The sequence below is a fragment of the Callithrix jacchus genome, chromosome 17 (assembly GCF_049354715.1).
Source record: "Callithrix jacchus isolate 240 chromosome 17, calJac240_pri, whole genome shotgun sequence".
Lineage (NCBI taxonomy): Eukaryota > Metazoa > Chordata > Mammalia > Primates > Cebidae > Callithrix > Callithrix jacchus.
Genome location: NC_133518.1, coordinates 7,729,183 through 7,748,254, shown reverse-complemented (window position 1 = coordinate 7,748,254; position 19,072 = coordinate 7,729,183). Strand labels below are relative to the sequence as shown.

Here is a 19,072-nt window from a genome sequence, read left to right as displayed (position 1 = left end):
TGGAAGGGTGGCTCCTTACAGAGGGAGGTGTGGGCCTGGAGCTGGTGCTCTAACTGTGCTGTCCTGGGGTGCCTCAGCCAGGCTAATGGGGCTCATTGATCAGCAGGGGTCCTGCTGGTTCTAATTAATCAATTCTAGGATGTGTAGCTCACAGAATCTGAGTATTTCTGAGGATATTTTCCTGGCGTTACTGAGACATATTTGAACAATTTTAAAATACATATATATAAGGCATGAAATGTGTAGTTTTAATATATGCAAACAATGTGAAATGATGACCAGCATCAGGCTCATAAACATTCCCATCCCTTCACATTGTTGCCATTTGCGTGTGTGTGAGAATATTCCAGGTTTGCTTTCTCACCAGATTCCGAGTGTGAAGTTCATCACTGTGAACTACGGTTGCCATGCTGTGTGCCAGGTCTCTAGAGTGTACTCATCGCATAACTGAAAGTTTGTGTCCTTTCATCAGCTCTCCATTTTCTTCACTCTCCGACACCACCCTTCTACTCTGTTTCCATGACTTGAACTTTTTAGGCTAATAGCTGGGTGAAAATCTATGATATCTGCAAAGATGTCCTGGGCTATGTCAGCACAGGGGCTGCCTTTTAACCATGGGTGGTATCTTGGAACTCCACACACCCAGGTACTTCCAGGCATATGCACGGGGCTGGGTCTCCCCTGCCCTGTGACCCATGAGTCCGCTACTGAGTGAGGAATGCCACCCAGTGGTCCTGAGCTTCCACATGGGGCCCCAACCCTCACTCACCCTGCATCTCTTTCACAGAGAAGCTCAGGAGTGTGGATCATTCTCTATGCCTCATTTTCCAGGGCATGAGACTGGAAAGTGAGCCCCTGGACAAGGCTGTGGTGAGCCATGAACATGTCAACATGTGGGAAGCACACAGTGGCAGTGGGGATTCCCTAGAGAACATTAATGTAGCACCTGTGCTGTGTAGGTGGGACACCTCTCCTGAGGAGACACACTTCCACCCACACCCACACATTCAGTCACACCGCATGACACCCACGAAGACCCCTCCGGAGTCTTATGCACACAAACCTAGAAAGATATGGTTTCCCCAGGGAATGTACAAGGCCAGGGTCCTTTGCCTCCAAAAATCACTCCTTACACCACCCCTGTCTTGTGCCCAGTGGGAAGCTGGAATCAGATTGAAGCCAGCAGAAAATCCTGCCTTGCTTTTCATCTGGATTTTTTTTATCAGTGAGTCAGTGATTCCAGAATACAGGCTGTTTTCCTGAGGCCACCTACAATTAAAGGAGAGAAGGGGCCATGAGGACCAAGTCACACTGCATGGTGTTTCTCAGGTCTTTTTCTTCCGCTGTGAACACAGAATCCCAGATGGAAAGCAGTGGTCAAAGGCCCCGGAAGCCAGCACAGACACCTTGGGGATGTTGCAGGCTTTCCCTGGAGGATGTGTCTCTCTAGTTCACCGTGGCCCCCAATCACAAAACTCTTAATCTGGAGAGAATTTGCTGCTGAGCAAAACTTTCTCTTTCACACAGCTTAAAGCCTGATGCTGCCCCTCCTGACTGCCATCTCCAACCAGTGTCTTCCGGAAGAGTCAGCTAGGGTCAGTTCAGGCTGTTAAAACAAGGCTGGCTGGGTGCTGAGGCTCCTGCCTCTTACCCCAGCATCTTGGGAGGCCGAGGCAGGTGGGTTGCTTTGAGAGGTTGATCACCACCTGCGGGGCCTGTCCTGCAAACCCTGATTCTGTGACAGATGAATAAGTACCCTCCACACACGAAGTACAGTGAATAAGTCAGCTGCTCTCAGAGGGCCATTGCAGATATCCAACACTTCAATAGCTGTCCCTCCTCACATTTATTCAGTTTAGATTTAATGAAAGAAGCTCTAATTCAACATGCTTGTGAATAATTAACACGGCTAAAGATTTGGTTCCAGGACCCAGAGAAAACACCATTAAGGGGTAATCTCCCTTTGACCTCCCCCAATAAAGCCATTGGCTAAAAGGTTAGTTTTAAGACCACATGAGTAAACAAGGGAGTTAGAGACAAAGGAATGTGAGGTAAACAGACTGAACTGGGGAAGCTTCTATTATCCCTAATTTTTACCCATGACCTAATACTCTAAGGTAAGAAGCAGCTGCCTTCAGTCTGTTCCATTATTACAAGTTGTAAAAACCTTTTGTTCTTCCAAAACATTTGAAAGTATATCTTATAACTTTCCCTGATATTTCCCTTAATATTTTTCCAGCCACCCTGAGTGAATCCCAACATTGCTTGAGGCTAGATCAAAACCTGCCTAGGAAACATAGTGAGACCCCCATCTCTACAAAAATACAAAGAAAATTAGCCTCGCATGGTGGTGTGTGCCTGCGGTCCCAGCTGAGATGGGAGGATCACTTGAGCCCAGAAGGTCAAGGCTGCAATAAACTCAGATCGCGCTACTGCGCTCCAGCCTAGGCAACACAGAAGACCCTGTCCCCAGAAAAGAAAAGGTAACCCAAATACCATGAGCTGGGTGGTATAAACACAGTTTTTTCTTTCTCACCATTCTGGAGGCTGGGATTGTCTGTTGAAGATACATAATCTGTGATTCAAACTAGGTGTCATTTTGTAAAAAGGCAAACTCTAGACACAATTTTAAAAAACCAGCTGTTTCCAGCTGGGTGTGGTGGCTCATGCCTGTAATCCCAGCACTTTGGGAGGCTGAGGTAGGCACATCACTCAAGGTCAGGAGTTAGAGACCAGCCTGGCTAACATGGGAAAGCCCTGTCTCTATGAAAAATGTTGGCCAGGGAGAAACCGTCTCTACTAAAAATGCAAAACTTAGCCAGGTGTGGTCATGGGCACCTGTAATCCCAGCTACTAGAGATGCTGAGGATCAGCATCTCAAGAATCACTTGAACCTGGGAGGTGGAGGTTACAGTGAGCCGAGAGCATGCCACTGCACTCCAGTCCTGGTAACAGAGTGAGATTAATCTAAAACAAAAAATTAGCTGTTTCCAAGAAAAAGACAGAAGGACTAACAGTTGAAGCACAGGGGATTGTCAGCAACAGAACGATGAGTGCATGCAAGGTGGAGCAAGACATTGCAAATAAAAAAAAAAAACCTTGAAAATTCACAATAGAAAGAGGAATCCATAATGCTAAGACATGTAGTTAATAATGTGTAAATATTGGTTTTTTAACCATAACAAATGCACCATATTGACATGTCAGTTACAGGGGAAATGGAGAAAAGGGGCTGGTGCTAATTTCAGTATCTGCTCTATTTTTTTGCTAATGCAAAACTTATCCAAATAATAGTGTCTATTAATTAAAGAGTCATTTGGCAACATTATTCTAGGGGCAGATCTATTGCAGCAAATGTTTAACAATCAGTTAATGTCTAAACAGGAGCTTCAGATGTGTTTCACTACTAAATGTGAACCAAAGCTGAGCTGTGAATGTATCTTTATGTGGTTGAAACATTACTGATTGAATACTAAATTAAAATTTTCTCACATGAATAACAATATGGTTTAGCATTTTTATTGATTTATTTTAAATATGCAACTTTGGAACAAATACAATCATTATTCGTGAATCAACGTAAGGGCTGGGTATCCATAGTGCCACCAGCTCACTGTCTTCAGGTGCACCTGTGCTTGGCCAAGGGCCCTTTCTTGACTTGCTGTTGGTCTAGGCTGTATAGATATTTGAAGGTGGAAATTGCTTTTCTCCTCAAATTCATCAGCTAAGGACCTGGGAAATGCACTCACAGTAAGAGCCAATGACAATTTGTTGGCAGAAGACCAGAGGAAACGGACATAATTGATGCAGAGCTCAAATGGTGGATCCCACTGCACTGACTCCCCAACACAGCCTCTGAGCCAACGCTGGGCTTTGGGAAGATCTTGGGTCCTCACGTGCACTTGAAACACCTAAGGGAAAGGTTTTGTGGAAAATGCCTTTATGATGAGACGGTCCAGAAAGACATCTCAGCAGAGTGACTGAGCATGGGGGCTGGGGCCTGAGGGCCTGGGCTCAATTTCACTTAGAGCCACGAGAACTGGGGAACATCCTGCAACCCCTCAGCCTCCAGTTCTCTGCACTGCCATCTAAACACTTTAATAGGGCTGACTGGTTAGCATGATGAGGCCGAAGATCACTGAAGAGTTAAAGCTTTAGAAAACGTGGCTGATTCTTCAATGCTCCATGATTCCTCCATCATTAAATGCCTGGGAGAAGAAGCTACACACTTGACAGTGGGTGACCAGAGAGGGGACATGGATGCTCCAGGGCAGGGGAGGGTGGAGATTGGCTTTACTTCATTTGCCTGTGTGGGAGGCTTTACAGTGCACAAACAGTACATGTGATCATCTCCTGTGATGCCCACGTCAGCCCTGAAGGTGGGCACAACAGGAGCTCTGGCCTGCACTTCATAGTTGGAAGAAATTCTCTTAAAGACATGTGTCTTTCCAGTCACCACACTGCTGTGTGATGCACCTGGGGCAGAAGTGTACCTGAGGCCTCGGGGCCAGAGATGTCTGCACACTCCAGACCTCCAGATCATGCTCTAAGACCCCCCAAAAACATGAACTCCCCTGACTCTCACGATGTCCTGACCCAAGGTTTCTGTGGGAGGGCTGATGTCCTGGAATAGATGCCTGAGCCCAGATAACAGCTTGGTCACAAGACCCGGCCTCTGTCTCTCCCTTTCCATCCCAGACTCCAAACAGGATGCGGTTTATCTCAAATGAAGCCTTTTGGAAAGACGAGGGTGATTCAAAACAGGGCAATCCTTTCATACCAGCATCACAGCTGCCACAGGCTTCACGTTTTCAATGATCAGTTGGCTACAAGGGACCCCTGCAGCCAACTGACCCCTAACTGTATTAGGCTTTGTAACACCCAACTGTTTTAGAAAGCAACACTCTACACTGTCACATGACCACTTCACTTCCCTCCACTTGGCCAACCCTGGGTGAGCAGCTAATGAGCTTATCTGATAAGAGGCACCTAGGCTGGAGTGTCAGTGGCTTGATGAACTCAGTTTATAAAGCTTCCCACCTGACTTACTATTGATCCGAGCCACTGTCTGTGCAGCTGGACTAAGGCCTGGCTGGGGATAGGCAGTGACTGCACCAGCACAGAGTGGACCTTTCTTCCTGTCAATTTCTTCCAAACCAAAGGTCAGCATTTTCAGGCTCCTATTTCATCCCGAGCCCTGCAGGGACAATGCACAGAGTTCCTTCTCCTCTTAGAGGGAACCCTCCACAGCTACAGCCAGGAGACCCCACCCCAGGACTGTCCCTGAGGACCACCCACATCCTATTTCTAACCAAATGTCCATTCCTCTAACCCGACGGCTCTGTCTCTTCTTGCTTCTCTCCCCAGAAGGACCCTAAACAGTAGGGATCCTGTTCTCATCCCATCACATTTATATCCATATCAAAACCCCTGTCTTTCCTTTACAAAACCAAAATGTGGCACACATACACCATGGAATACTGTGCATCCATAAAAAAGGGTGAGTTGTTGTCCTTTGCAGGGACATAGATAAAGCTGGAAACCATCATCCTCAGCAAACTAACACAGGAACAGAAAACCGAACACCGCATATTCTCACTCATAAGTGGGAGTTGAACAGTAAAAACACATGGGCAAAGGGAGGGGAACACCACACACTGGGGCTTGTCGGGGTAGGGGGCAAGGGGAGGGAGAGCATTAGGACAAATACTTAATGCATGTTGGGCTTAAAATCTAGATGACAGGTTGATAGGTGCAGCAAACCACCATGGCCCATGTATACCTGTGTAACTAACCTGCACATTCTGCACATGTATCCCAAACTCAAAAAAAATTTTTAAAAACAAACCTCGGAATCAAGATTGCTAACATATTGTGTTGGATTTTAGCAACAGCATTCGAAAGCATTTGACTTTTAATTCACCTTTCTTGTCAAGTCTTTTACAGAATTTGCTATCATGATTTTCCCAGTTAAAAGAGAGCAGTGTGAGCGTGTTCTTGTACATACAAAATTGAAGTCACTTCTACTTAAAATATAGATAGACTCCCAGGGAGACAATAAGGATGGACGTTTGCATGATGGAAAGATGATTTGCATTCGTTTTGCAAGGTGATGGCTGTTTTATCTGTGGCACAGTGCACATATATGACATGCACAGACTGCTGCCTTCTTACAAACACTGTTACCAGCACCCAGATGTAAATCTCCTGGCAGTCCCTCTTCAGCTAATTTCCAGGCAGTAACCCCAGGAGATACCTACTCTGATCATGATCAATGTATTTTAAATTTATTTTTAAACATCATACAAATGCAAACCTACAGCATGTACTCTTTTGTTTCTGATTGAAAATTATATGTGAATATGTGAATTTCACCCATGTTCCACGTGATGAAACATCTGTCATTTTGTACTGTTGAGTCAGTATATAACATTGTAGAAAGTTGGCACAATTAGTTCACACCTCTGTGTTTTTTACATTCACTCTGCTGTTTCTCATGATGGTTGCTTGAAACAAGGCTGTAAAGTTCCCCAGGTGGACAACATCATCCTTGGCTCATGTCTCTTGAACATAGGTGGCGGGAGTGGGACTGTGGGGTCACAGGTGCTGATGACTGTGGTACACACTAGAAAGCCATTTATCAAAGTGGTTGAAACTTAAGTATGTTCCCAGAGTAACATGACAGTTCAAGTTCCTCCACATCCTCACCACCCTTTGCATTTTTGTCTCTGATAGCGTGCCTATTCTGGTGGGTGTAAGAGTGAGAAACTAGTTTCAATGTGTACTCTGCTAATGACTTGTGATTGAGTGCATTTTCGTGTGCTGAACTCGCTGAGGTTTCTAGGATTCTGATAAGGCACATAACCTTATGAGCTCCTGAATGGCTATTTAAGGTGCTTTGTTAGAAGAAGGATACAATAGGCCAAATTGCAGAGGGATATGGAACAATGGAAAGATATTAGCAAGGACAATATAGATTTCAGAAAAAAAATAGAAAAGACAGATAAAATGGAAATGTCACTAAAAATGGACAAATATCACAACAAAGCAATTTAGAGAAGGCAAAATGTGGATGAATAGAAGTCAAATGAACACGTTCTGATCCACCTGAGGTGAAAGAAACCCCTGTGGAACCCAGCACGTCTGTGTGGGAGGAGCTGCCTGGAACAGCAGAGAGCAAGGCAAAAGGGCTTGCGGGGAGCAAAATGGGAGTGGCAGGAGCTGCCAGAGCCCCCTCAGCAGGAAGCCAGGGAGAGGGCTTGGAGATCAGACAGCCAGGGGCAGGGGCAGGCAAAACCTATAGGTTCCTGTGGATGCCCTAGAATTGTGCAGTTACTTTTGAGTCAGGCATGAAACCAGTCAGTGTTGAGCAGACAACTAACGTTGCAATTTAAAAAATAAAAATAAAACAAATTTCCAGTCAGGCTGTGGAGCTTCAGAAGCTCTTAAAACTGGGATATTTATAAGGTCAGCCATCCAGCAGGACGTCCCTCAGCACATAGTAACATTAACTGTGCACCCTCCATGCGGCTAGTCCACTGTGGTTCAGAGATGGAGGGAAATGAGCAGAAGAAAGTCCTCACTGGTCACGTGTTATTGGCAGCAAACCTGGCTGCTCAGCACAAGGGTTTATAAGTAAAGTGTAGCTTACGCAATGCTGACCTGTTGGAAGGGATGGAAATGGTTCATATGCACATATGGATGAAATTAAATGTTTAAGTCTGAGTTTAAATCTCAGAAAAAATAAAAAATTAACCAGATGAGGTCTAAAAAGGAAAACTTATTTGCTTAAGAAATAGAATCTTTAAGTATGTGTAGAGATGATTTGGAAGTCGAAATGGAACCACATGATTTACACTTGAGTTGGTGATTCAGAGATGGAGGAAAACATGAGTTGAAATGGTTATAAAATATATGAAAGAGAGGCCTTTAGGTGGCTGATGGTGAGAGTGTTAATAATGTGAGTAAACTCTGTACTTCTGGGTCCCAGGAAAAACCGACAGATAGTGCCTGCCACACATGCTCTGCTGGCACAGCTGGCAGGAACAAGTGACCTCCCTTCAACCCACATCCCCTTTGTTTAGGATTCCCGGCTGCCCCAGCCCCTCTCTGACATCGTGAGCAGCTTCAGAAAGGAGGATCAGGACAGCCAAGGCTCTCCACCTGAGATTCCCTGGTGTGCCAGAGGCGGGAAGGCTTTGGGGTCGGAGGGCAGTATGGGACAGTGAGGGACACTCCTGAGATGGCCTCTTTCAGCTGGAAAATGACTCAGAGCTTCCATGGGAGTTTGGTCATCAGGGAGCCCACTGGGTAGATTTGGGTGGCAACACTAACTGCTAGGACACACCTTCAGCCCACCAGGTTAGCTGTGAGAACTCAGAACAGAGGGGCCCAGGAAGACGCAGCTCTTAAATGCAGTGGCTCTGCTCCCATGAAGGTTTTGGGAGATGTAAGGTGGCTTCGGAAAGCTGAGGCTCCACAGCAAGGGTGTCAGGAAGTGGAGCGGCATCTGAACCATCCCCAGGGCTTGTCTTTACCCTCCTCCCTCACTGCACAGAGGAGGGGGCACCCCACCTAGGGACAGGGATCCACAGTCAGCTCTGCTCCATGCACCCTCCCTCCTCACTATGCTGCTTCTGACCCACAGTCCCTCCCCTCTGTCCAATTTAGGGTCTGTGGCCCAGGTAGGGCCAACTCAGCCACCCTCAGCATCCGAAGGTTCAATGTCACAGCTGTCTGCACCGAGGACAGCAGCAACACTGGCAACGTTGACAGCTGGGGCTAACATGACACATTCCTCACATGTACACGCTGTGAGCATTTTCTGTCACTCTGTGCTTTGTAAGTCATATTCTTAAAGGGGACTTCTGCTATGCCAGATAGTTTCAATATTTATGTAGACCAATGCTTTCTTCTCAAGATCAGTATTTTTGTGTCCTAAAACTATACATATATGCATATGTGTATATATATATATACACACACACAAACTATATACTTAACTGTATACACGTGTATGTGCATGTATATACAACTGTGCATGTATATACATACACACATATGTATATAGTTGTATATATACATATACACACATATATGTTCATATAAAAAACATTTGAATAATATCTCAAAGTTCTGTTAAAAACATGAATGGCTTAATATTCTAGTGCTAAATAAGGGATGGCTTTATTTAAAACAGTTTCCATTAGATTCCAGTAGAGAGGGGAGAGTCGCTCCTTTAAATGGAAGCCTCTGGAACCTGGAGAAAGCAATGGTGAAGTGGGCAACCTTCCTGCAGAGCTACCAGAGGCATGCATGAAGCCCCAGCAGTGGATGATGCCCCAGACGTGGATAATGCCCCAGGTGTAAATGATCCCCACCTGTGGATGATGCCTCAGGTGTGGATGATGTTCCAGGCGTGGATGATGTTCCAGGCATGGATGATGCCACAGCAGTGGATGACACCCTAGGGGTAGATGATATCCCAGCAGTGGATGATGCACCAGCAGTGGATGACGTCCCAGGTGTCGATGATTCCCCAGCAGTGGATGATGCTCCAGGTGTGGATGATGCCACAGGCATGGATGTCCCAGCAGTGGATGATGTCCCAGGCATGGATGATGCCCCAGGTGTGGATGATGCCCCCCACGTGGATGATGTCCCAGGCGTGGATGATGTCCCAGCAGTGGATGATGCCCCAGGTGTGGATGATGCCACAGAAGTGGATGCTGTCCCAGCAGTGGATGATGCCCCAGGCGTGGATGATGCCCAAGGTGTGAATGATGTCCCAGGCGTGGATGATACCTGAAACGTGGATGATGTCCCAGGCATGGATGATGCCCCAGGAGTGGATGATGCCCCAGCAATGGATGCCTAAGGTGTAGATGATGTCCCAGCAGTGGATGATGCCCCAGGCATGGATGATGCCCCAGGTGTAAATGTCCCAGCAGTGAATGATATCCCAGCAGTGGATGATGCCCCAGGTGTGGATGATGCCCCAGGCGTGGATGATGCCACAGCCGTGGATGATGTCCCAGCAGTGGATGATTCCCCAGGTATGGAAGATGCTCCAAGGCATAAATGATGCACATCTATGGATGATGCCCCAGGCATGGATGATGCCACAGCAGTGGATGATGTCCCAGCAGTGGATGATGGTCCAGGCATGGATGATCTCCCAGCAGTGGATGATGCCCCAGGCGTGGATGATGCCCCAGGTTTGGATGATGTTCCAGGCATGGATGATGCCCAGGTGTGAATGCCGCAGCAGTGGATGATGCCCCAGCAGTGGATGATGCCCCAGACGTAAATGTCCCAGCACTGGATGATGTCCCAGCAGTGGATGATGCCCCAGGCATGGATGATGCTCCAGGTGTGGATGTCCCAGCAGTGGATGATGTCCCAGCAGTGGATGATGTTCCAGGCATGGATGTGTCCCAGCAGTGGATGATGTCCCAGCAGTGGATGATGCCCCAGGTGTGGATGATGCCACAGCAGTGGATGATGCCCCAGGCGTGGATGATGCCACAGAAGTGGATGTCCCAGCAGTGGATGATGCCCCAGGCATAAATGTCCCAGCAGTGGATGCCCCAGGCATAAATGTCCCAGCAGTGGATGATGCCCCAGGCATGGATGATGTCCCAGGTGTGGAAGATGCCCCAGGCATAAATGATGCCCAGCTATGGATGATGCCCCAGGCGTGGATGATGCTCCAGGTGTGGATGATGCCACAGCAGTGGATGATGTCCCAGCAGTGGATGATGCCCCAGGCGTGGATGATGTCCCACCAGTGGATGATGCCCCAGGCATGGATGTCCCAGCAGTGGATGATGCCCCAGGTGTGGAAGATGCCCCAGGCATAAATGATGCCCATCTATGGATGATGCCCCAGGTGTGGATGATGCCACAGCAGTGGATGATGTCCCAGCAGTGGATGACGCTCCAGGCGTGGATGATGTCCCAGCAGTGGATGATGTCCCAGGCATAAATGTCTCAGCAGTAGATGATATCCCAGCAGTGGATGACATTCCAGGAGTGGATGATGTACCAGCAGTGGATGATGTCACAGGCAATGAATGATGCCACAGCAGTGGATGATGTCCCACCAGTGGATGATGCCCCAGGTGTGGATGATGCTCCAGGCATGGATGTCTCAGCAGTGGATGATGTCCCAGCAGTGGATGACGTTCCAGGCATGGATGATGCCACAGCAGTGGATGGTGTCCCAGGTGTGGATGGTGTCCCAGCAGTGGATGGTGTCCCAGCAGTGGATGATGCCCCAGGCGTGGATGATGTCCCACCAGTGGATGATACCCGAGGTGTGGATGTCCCAACAGTGGATGATGCCCCAGGCATGGAAGATGCTCCAGGCATAAATGATGCCCATCTATGGATGATGCCCTAGGCGTGGATGATGCCACAGCAGTGGATGATATCCCAGCAGTGGATGATGCCCCAGGTGTGGATGATGCTCTGGGCGTGGATGATGCCACAGCAGATGATGCCCCAGGGATGGATAATGCCCCAGCAGTGGGTGATACCCCAAACGTGGATGATGTCCCAGCAGTGGATGATGGCCCAGGCATGGATGATGCCCCAGGAGTGGATGATGCCCCAGCAATAGATGCCTAAGGCATACATGATGTCCCAGCAGTGGATGATGCCCCAGGCATGGATGATGCCCCAGGTGTAAACGTCCCAGCAGTGGATGATGTCCCAGCAGTGGATGATGCCCCAGGTGTGGATGATGCCACAGGTGTGGATGTCCCAGCAGTGGATGATGTCCCAGCAGTGGATGATGTTCCAGGCATGGATGGTGTCCCAGCAGTGGATGATGTCCCAGCGGTGGATGATGTCCCAGCAGTGGATGATGCCCCAGGCGTGGATGATGCCACAGCAGTGGATGATGACCCAGGCGTGGATGTCCTAGGAGTGGATGATGCCCCAGGTATGGAAGATGCTCCAGGCATAAATGATGCCCATCTATGGATGATGACCCAGGCGTGGATGATGCCACAGCAGTGGATGATGTCCCAGCAGTGGATGATGCCCCAGGCACGGATGATGTCCCAGCAGTGGATGATGCCCCAGGCGTGGATGATGCCCCAGGCATGGATGATGTCCCAGCAGTGGATGATTTCCCAGGCGTAAATGTCCCAGCAGTGGATGATGTCCCAGGAGTGGATGATGTTCCAGGCATGGATGATGTCCCAGAAGTGAATGATGCCACAGCAGTGGATGATGTCCCACCAGTGGATGATGCCCCAGTTGTGGATGATGCCCCAGGTGTGGATGTCCCAGCAGTGGATGATGTCCCAGCAGTGGATGACGTTCCAGGCATGGATGATGCCAAAACAGTGGATGATGCCCCAGGTGTGGATGATGTCCCAGGTGTGGATGATGTCCCAGCAGTGGATGATGCCCCAGGAGTGGATGATGTCCCACCAGTGGATGATGTCCCAGGCGTGGATGTCCCAGCAGTGGATGATGCCCCAGGTATGGAAGATGCTCCAGGCATAAATGATGCCCATCTATGGATGATGCCCCAGGCGTGGATGATGCCAAAGTAGTGGATGATGTCCCAGCAGTGGATGATGCTCTGGGCGTGGATGATGCCACAGCAGATGATGCCCCAGGGATGGATAATGCCCCAGCAGTGGATGCCTAAGGCGTAGATGATGTCCCAGCAGTGGATGATGCCCCAGGCATGGATGATGCCCCAGGCGTAAATGTCCCAGCAGTGGATGATATCCCAGCAGTGGATGATGCCCCAGGTGTGGATGATGCCCCAGGCGTGGATGTCCCAGCAGTGGATGATGCCCCAGGCGTGGATGATGTCCCAGCAGTGGATGATGTCCCAGCAGTGGATGATGCCCCAGGCGTGGATGTCCCAGCAGTGAATGATGCCCCAGGTGTGAATGTCCCAGCAGTGGATGATGTCCCAGCAGTGGATGATGTTCCAGGCATGGATGGTGTCCCAGCAGTGGATGATGTCCCAGCGGTGGATGATGTCCCAGCAGTGGATAATGTCCCAGCAGTGGATGATGTTCTAGGCATGGATGATGTCCCAGCAGTGGATGATGCCCCAGGTGTGGATGATGCCCCAGGCGTGGATGTCCCAGCAGTGGATGATGCCCCAGGCGTGGATGATGTCCCAGCAGTGGATGATGTCCCAGCAGTGGATGATGTCCCAGCAGTGGATGATGCCCCAGGCGTGGATGTCCCAGCAGTGAATGATGCCCCAGGTGTGAATGTCCCAGCAGTGGATGATGTCCCAGCAGTGGATGATGTTCCAGGCATGGATGGTGTCCCAGCAGTGGATGATGTCCCAGCGGTGGATGATGTCCCAGCAGTGGATAATGTCCCAGCAGTGGATGATGTTCTAGGCATGGATGATGTCCCAGCAGTGGATGATGCCCCAGGTTTGGATGATGTTCCAGGCATGGATGATGCCCAGGTGTGAATGCCGCAGCAGTGGATGATGCCCCAGGTGTGGAAGATGCTCCAGGCATAAATGATGTCCATCTATGGATGATGCCCCAGGCGTGGATGATGCCACAGAAGTGGATGATGTCCCAGCAGTGGATGATGCCCCAGGCGTGGATGATGCTCCAGGTGTGGATGTCCCAGCAGTGGATGATGTCTCAGCAGTGGATGACGTTCCAGGCATGGATGGTGTCCCAGCAGTGGATGATGTCCCAGTGGTGGATGATGCCCCAGGCGTGGATGATGCCACAGCAGTGGATGATGTCCCAGCGGTGGATGATGTCCCAGCAGTGGATGATGCCCCAGGCGTGGATGATGCCACAGCAGTGGATGATGTCCCAGGCGTGGATGATGTCCCAGCAGTGAATGATGCCCCAGATGTAAATGTCCCAGCAGTGGATGATGCCCCAGGCATTAATGTCCCAGCAGTGGATGATGCCCCAGGCATGGATGATGTCCCAGGTGTGGAAGATGCCCCAGGCATAAATGATGCCCATCTATGGATGATGCCCCAGGCATGGATGATGCTCCAGGTGTGGATGATGCCACAGCAGTGGATGATGTCCCAGCAGTGGATGATGCCCCAGGCGTGGATGATGTCCCACTAGTGGATAATGCCCCAGGCATGGATGTCCCAGCAGTGGATGATGCCCCAGGTATGGAAGACGCTCCAGGCATAAATGATGCCCATCTGTGGATGATGCCCCAGGTGTGGATGATGCCACAGCAGTGGATGATGTTCCAGCAGTGGATGATGTCCCAGAAGTGGATGATGCCCCAGGCAGGGATGATGTCCCAGCAGTGGATGATGCCCCAGGTGTGGAAGATGCCCCAGGCATAAATGATGCCCATATATGGATGATGCCCCAGGCGTGGATGATGCCACGGCAGTGGATGATGTCCCAGCAGTGGATGATGCCCCAGGCATGGATGGTGTCCCAGCAGTGGATGATGTCCCAGCAGTGGATGATGTCCCAGGCGTAAATGTCCCAGCAGTGGATGATGTCCCAGCAGTGGATGATGTTCCAGGCATGGATGATGTCCCAGCAGTGGATGATGTCACAGGTGTGAATGATGCCACAGCAGTGGATGATGTCCCACCAGTGGATGATGCCCCAGGTGTGGATGATGCCCCAGGCGTGGATGTCCCAGCAGTGGATGATGTCCCAGCAGTGGATGATGTTCCAGGCATGGATGATGCCACAGCAGTGGATGATGCCCCAGGTGTGGATGATGCCCCAGGTGTGGATGATGTCCCAGGTGTGGATGGTGTCCCAGCAGTGGATGATGCCCCAGGTGTGGATGATGTCCCACCAGTGGATGATGCCCCAGGTGTGGATGTCCCAGCAGTGGATGATGCCCCAGGTATGGAAGATGCTCCAGGCATAAATGATGCCCATCTGTGGATGATGCCCCAGGTGTGGATGATGCCACAGCAGTGGATGATGTCCCAGCAGTGGATGATGTCCCAGCAGTCGATGATGTTCCAGCAGTGGATGATGCCCCAGGTGTTGATAATGCTCCAGGCATGGATGATGCCACAGCAGTGGATGCCCCAGGGATGGATAATGCCCAAGCAGTAAATGATACCCCAGGCGTGGATGATGTCCCAGCAGTGGATGATGCCCCAGGCGTGGATGATGCCCCAGCAGTGGATGATGCCCCAGGCATAAATGTCCCAGCAGTGGATGATGTCCAAGAAGTGGATGACGCCCCAGGCGTGGATGATGCCCAAGCAGTAAATGATACCCCAGGCGTGGATGATGTCCCAGCAGTGGACGATGCCCCAGGCGTGGATGATGCCCCAGCAGTGGATGATGCCCCAGCAGTGGATGATGCCCCAGGCATAAATGTCCCAGCAGTGGATGATGTCCCAGAAGTGGATGATGTTTCAGGCATGAATGATGCCACAGCAGTGGATGATGCCCCAGGTGTGGATGATGTCCCAGGTGTGGATGATGTCCCAGGTGGGGATGATGTCCCAGCAGTGGATGATGTCACAGGCGTGAATGATGCCACAGCAGTGGATGATGCCCCAGGTGTGGATGATGCCCCAGGAGTGGATGTCCCAGCAGTGGATGATGTCCCAGCAGTGGATGACGTTCCAGGCATGGATTATGCCACAGCAGTTGATGATGTCCCAGCAGTGGATAATGTCCCAGCAGTCGATGATGTTCCAGCAGTGGATGATGCCCCAGGTGTGGATGATGCTCCAGGCGTGGATGATGCCACAGCAGTGGATGATGCCCCAGGTATGGATAATGCCCAAGCAGTAAATGATACCCCAGGCGTGGATGATGTCCCAGCAGTGGATAATGCCCCAAGCATGGATGATGTCCCAGCAGTGGATGATGTCCCAGCAGTGGATGATGCCCCAGGCGTAAATGTCCCAGCACTGGATGATGTCCCAGCAGTGGATGATGCCCCAGGCGTGGATGATGCTCCAGGTGTGGATGTCCCAGCAGTGGATGATGTCCAGCAGTGGATGATGTTCCAGGCATGGATGGTGTCCCAGCAGTGGATGATGTCCCAGTGGTGAATGATGTCCCAGCAGTGGATGATGCCCCAGGCGTGGATGATGCCACAGCAGTGGATGATGCCCCAGGCGTGGATGATGCCACAGAAGTGGATGATGTCCCAGCAGTGGATGATGCCCCAGGCATAAATGTCCCAGCAGTGGATGATGCCCCAGGCATGGATGATGTCCCAGGTGTGGAAGATGCCCCAGGCATAAATGATGCCCAGCTATGGATGATGCCCCAGGCGTGGATGATGTTCCAGGTGTGGATGATGCCACAGCAGTGGATGATGTCCCAGCAGTGGATGATGCCCTAGGCGTGGATGATGTCCCACCAGTGGATGATGCCCCAGGCGTGGATGTCCTAGGAGTGGATTATGCCCCAGGTATGGAAGATGCTCCAGGCATAAATGATGCCCATCTATGGATGATGCCCCAGGCGTGGATGATGCCACAGCAGTCGAGGATGTCCCAGCAGTGGATGATGTCCCAGCAGTGGATGATGCCCCAGCAGTGGATGATGCCCCAGGTGTGGAAGATGCCCCAGGCATAAATGATGCCCATCTATGGATGATGCCCCAGGCGTGGATGATGCCACAGCAGTGGATGATGTTCCAGGCGTGGATGATGCCACAGCAGTGGATGATGTCCCAGCAGTGGATGATGCCCCAGGCATGGATGATGTCCCAGCAGTAAATGATGTCACAGGAGTGAATGATGCCACAGCACTGGATGATGTCCCACCAGTGGATGATGCCCCAGGTGTGGATGATGCCCCAGCCGTCGATGTCCCAGCAGTGGATGATGTCCCAGCAGTGGATGACGTTCCAGGCATGGATGATGCCACAGCAGTGGATGGTGTCCCAGGTGTGGATGGTGTCCCAGCAGTGGATGATGCCCCAGGCGTGGATGATGTCCCACCAGTGGATGATGCCCCAGGCGTGGATGTCTCAGCAGTGGATGATGCCCCAGGTATGGAAGATGCTCCAGGCATAAATGATGCCCATCTATGGGTGATGCCCCAGGTGTGGATAATGCCACAGCAGTGGATGATATCCCAGCAGTGGATGATGCCCCAGGTGTGGATGATGCTCTGGGCGTGGATGACGCCACAGCAGATGATGCCCCAGGGATGGATAATGCCCCAGCAGTGGGTGATACCCCAAACATGGATGATGTCCCAGCAGTGGATGATGGCCCAGGCATGGATGATGCCCCAGGAGTGGATGATGCCCCAGCAATGGATGCCTAAGGCATACATGATGTCCCAGCAGTGGATGATGCCCCAGGCATGGATGATGCTCCAGGCGTAAACGTCCCAGCAGTGGATGATGTCCCAGCAGTGGATGATGCCCCAGGTGTGGATGATGCCACAGGTGTGGATGTCCCAGCAGTGGATGATGTTCCAGGCATGGATGGTGTCCCAGCAGTGGATGATGTCCCAGCGGTTGATAATGTCCCAGCAGTGGATGATGCCCCAGGCGTGGATGATGCCACAGCAGTGGACGATGACCGAGGCGTGGATGTTTCAGGAGTGGATGATGTCCCAGGTATGGAAGATGCTCCAGGCATAAATGATGCCCATCTATGGATGATGCCCCAGGCGTGGATGATGCCACAGCAGTGGGTGATGTGCCAGGCGTAAATGTCCCAGCAGTGGATGATGTCCCAGCGGTGGATGATGTTCCAGGAGTGGATGATGACCCAGGCATAAATGTCCCAGCAGTGGATGATGCCCCAGGCATGGATGATGTCCCAGGTGTGGAAGATGCCCCAGGCATAAATGATGCCCATCTATGGATGATGCCCCAGGCATGGATGATGCTCCAGCTGTGGATAATGCCCATCTATGGATGATGCCCCAGGCATGGATGATGCCACAACAGTGGATGATGTCCCAGCAGTGGATGATGCCCCAGGCACGGATGATGTCCCAGCAGTGGATGATGCCCCATGCGTGGATGATGCCCCAGGCATGGATGATGTCCCAATAGTGGATGATTTCCTAGGCGTAAATGTCTCAGCAGTGGATGATGTCCCAGCAGTGGATGCTGTTCCAGGCATGGATGATGTCCCAGCAGTGGATGATGCCACAGCAGTGGATGATGTCCCACCAGTGGATGATGCCCCAGGTGTGGATGATGCCCCAGGCATGGATGTCCCAGCAGTGGATGATGTCCCAGCAGTGGATGATGTCCCAGCAGTCAATGATGTTCCAGCAGTGGATGATGCCCCAGGTGTGGATGATGCTTCAGGTGTGAATGTCCCAGCAGTAGATGATGTCCCAGCAGTTGATGATGTTCCAGCAGTGGATGATGCCCCAGGTGTGGATGATGCTCCAGGCGTGGATGATGCCACAGCAGTGGATGATGCCCCAGGGTTGGATAATGCCCCAGCAGTGGATGATACCCCAGGCGTGGATGATGTCCCAGCAGTGGATGATGCCCCAGGCATGGATGATGTCCCAGCAGTGGATGATGTCCCAGCAGTGGATGATGTTCCAGCAGTGGATGATGCCCCAGGCATGGATGATGCCACAGCAGTGGATGATGTCCCAGCAGTTGATGATGCCCCAGGTGTGGATGATGCCCCAGGCATGGATGATGTTCCAGCAGTGGATGATGCCCCAGGCGTGGATGATGCCCCAGGCGTGGATGATGCCCCAGGTGTGGATGATGCCCCAGGCATGGATGATGTTCCAGCAGTGGATGATGCCCCAGGCGTGGATGATGCCCCAGGTGTGGATGATGCCCATCTGTGAATGTCCCTGATGTCTCAGCCATGGATGATTATTCAGCTTTGGATGATGCCCCAGCCATGGATAAAAGCCAACAGTTGTTTTCAAGAAAAGTCTAGTACACAAGTCATTAGTGAGATTTATCAAGGAAAAACGGAAATCACAAAATTAATATCAGAAATTAATAGGAAGACTTAACCACAGAGAGAGCAGAGATTACAAAACAATGAATGGACATTATGAATACATAACTTGTTTTAAAGCAACGTTTTGTTTCACTTTGGCTGGTGTTCATGTGCTGCAGTAGCCAGCCAATAGTGGGAGTCTCCTCA

The 19,072-nt window shown here is 50.7% G+C and overlaps 1 protein-coding gene across 47 annotated transcripts in view; it reads right to left on the bottom strand.

The window, feature by feature from the left end:
• Positions 1 to 3,503: 3,503 nt before the first annotated feature.
• LOC128930859 (uncharacterized) overlaps positions 3,504 to 19,072 on the bottom strand; it is an 86,429-nt gene continuing 70,860 nt past the window's right edge. For 25 of the 47 annotated variants that reach the window (XM_078353758.1, XM_078353753.1, XM_078353751.1 and 22 more), the window contains one exon: positions 9,162 to 18,855. The gene's annotated coding sequence lies outside the window, so the exon portion shown is untranslated. Of the gene's footprint in view, positions 8,575 to 9,161; positions 18,856 to 19,072 lie in introns of those variants that run through there. The other 22 variants (XM_078353723.1, XM_078353735.1, XM_078353711.1 and 19 more) reach the window with 8 other exon arrangements.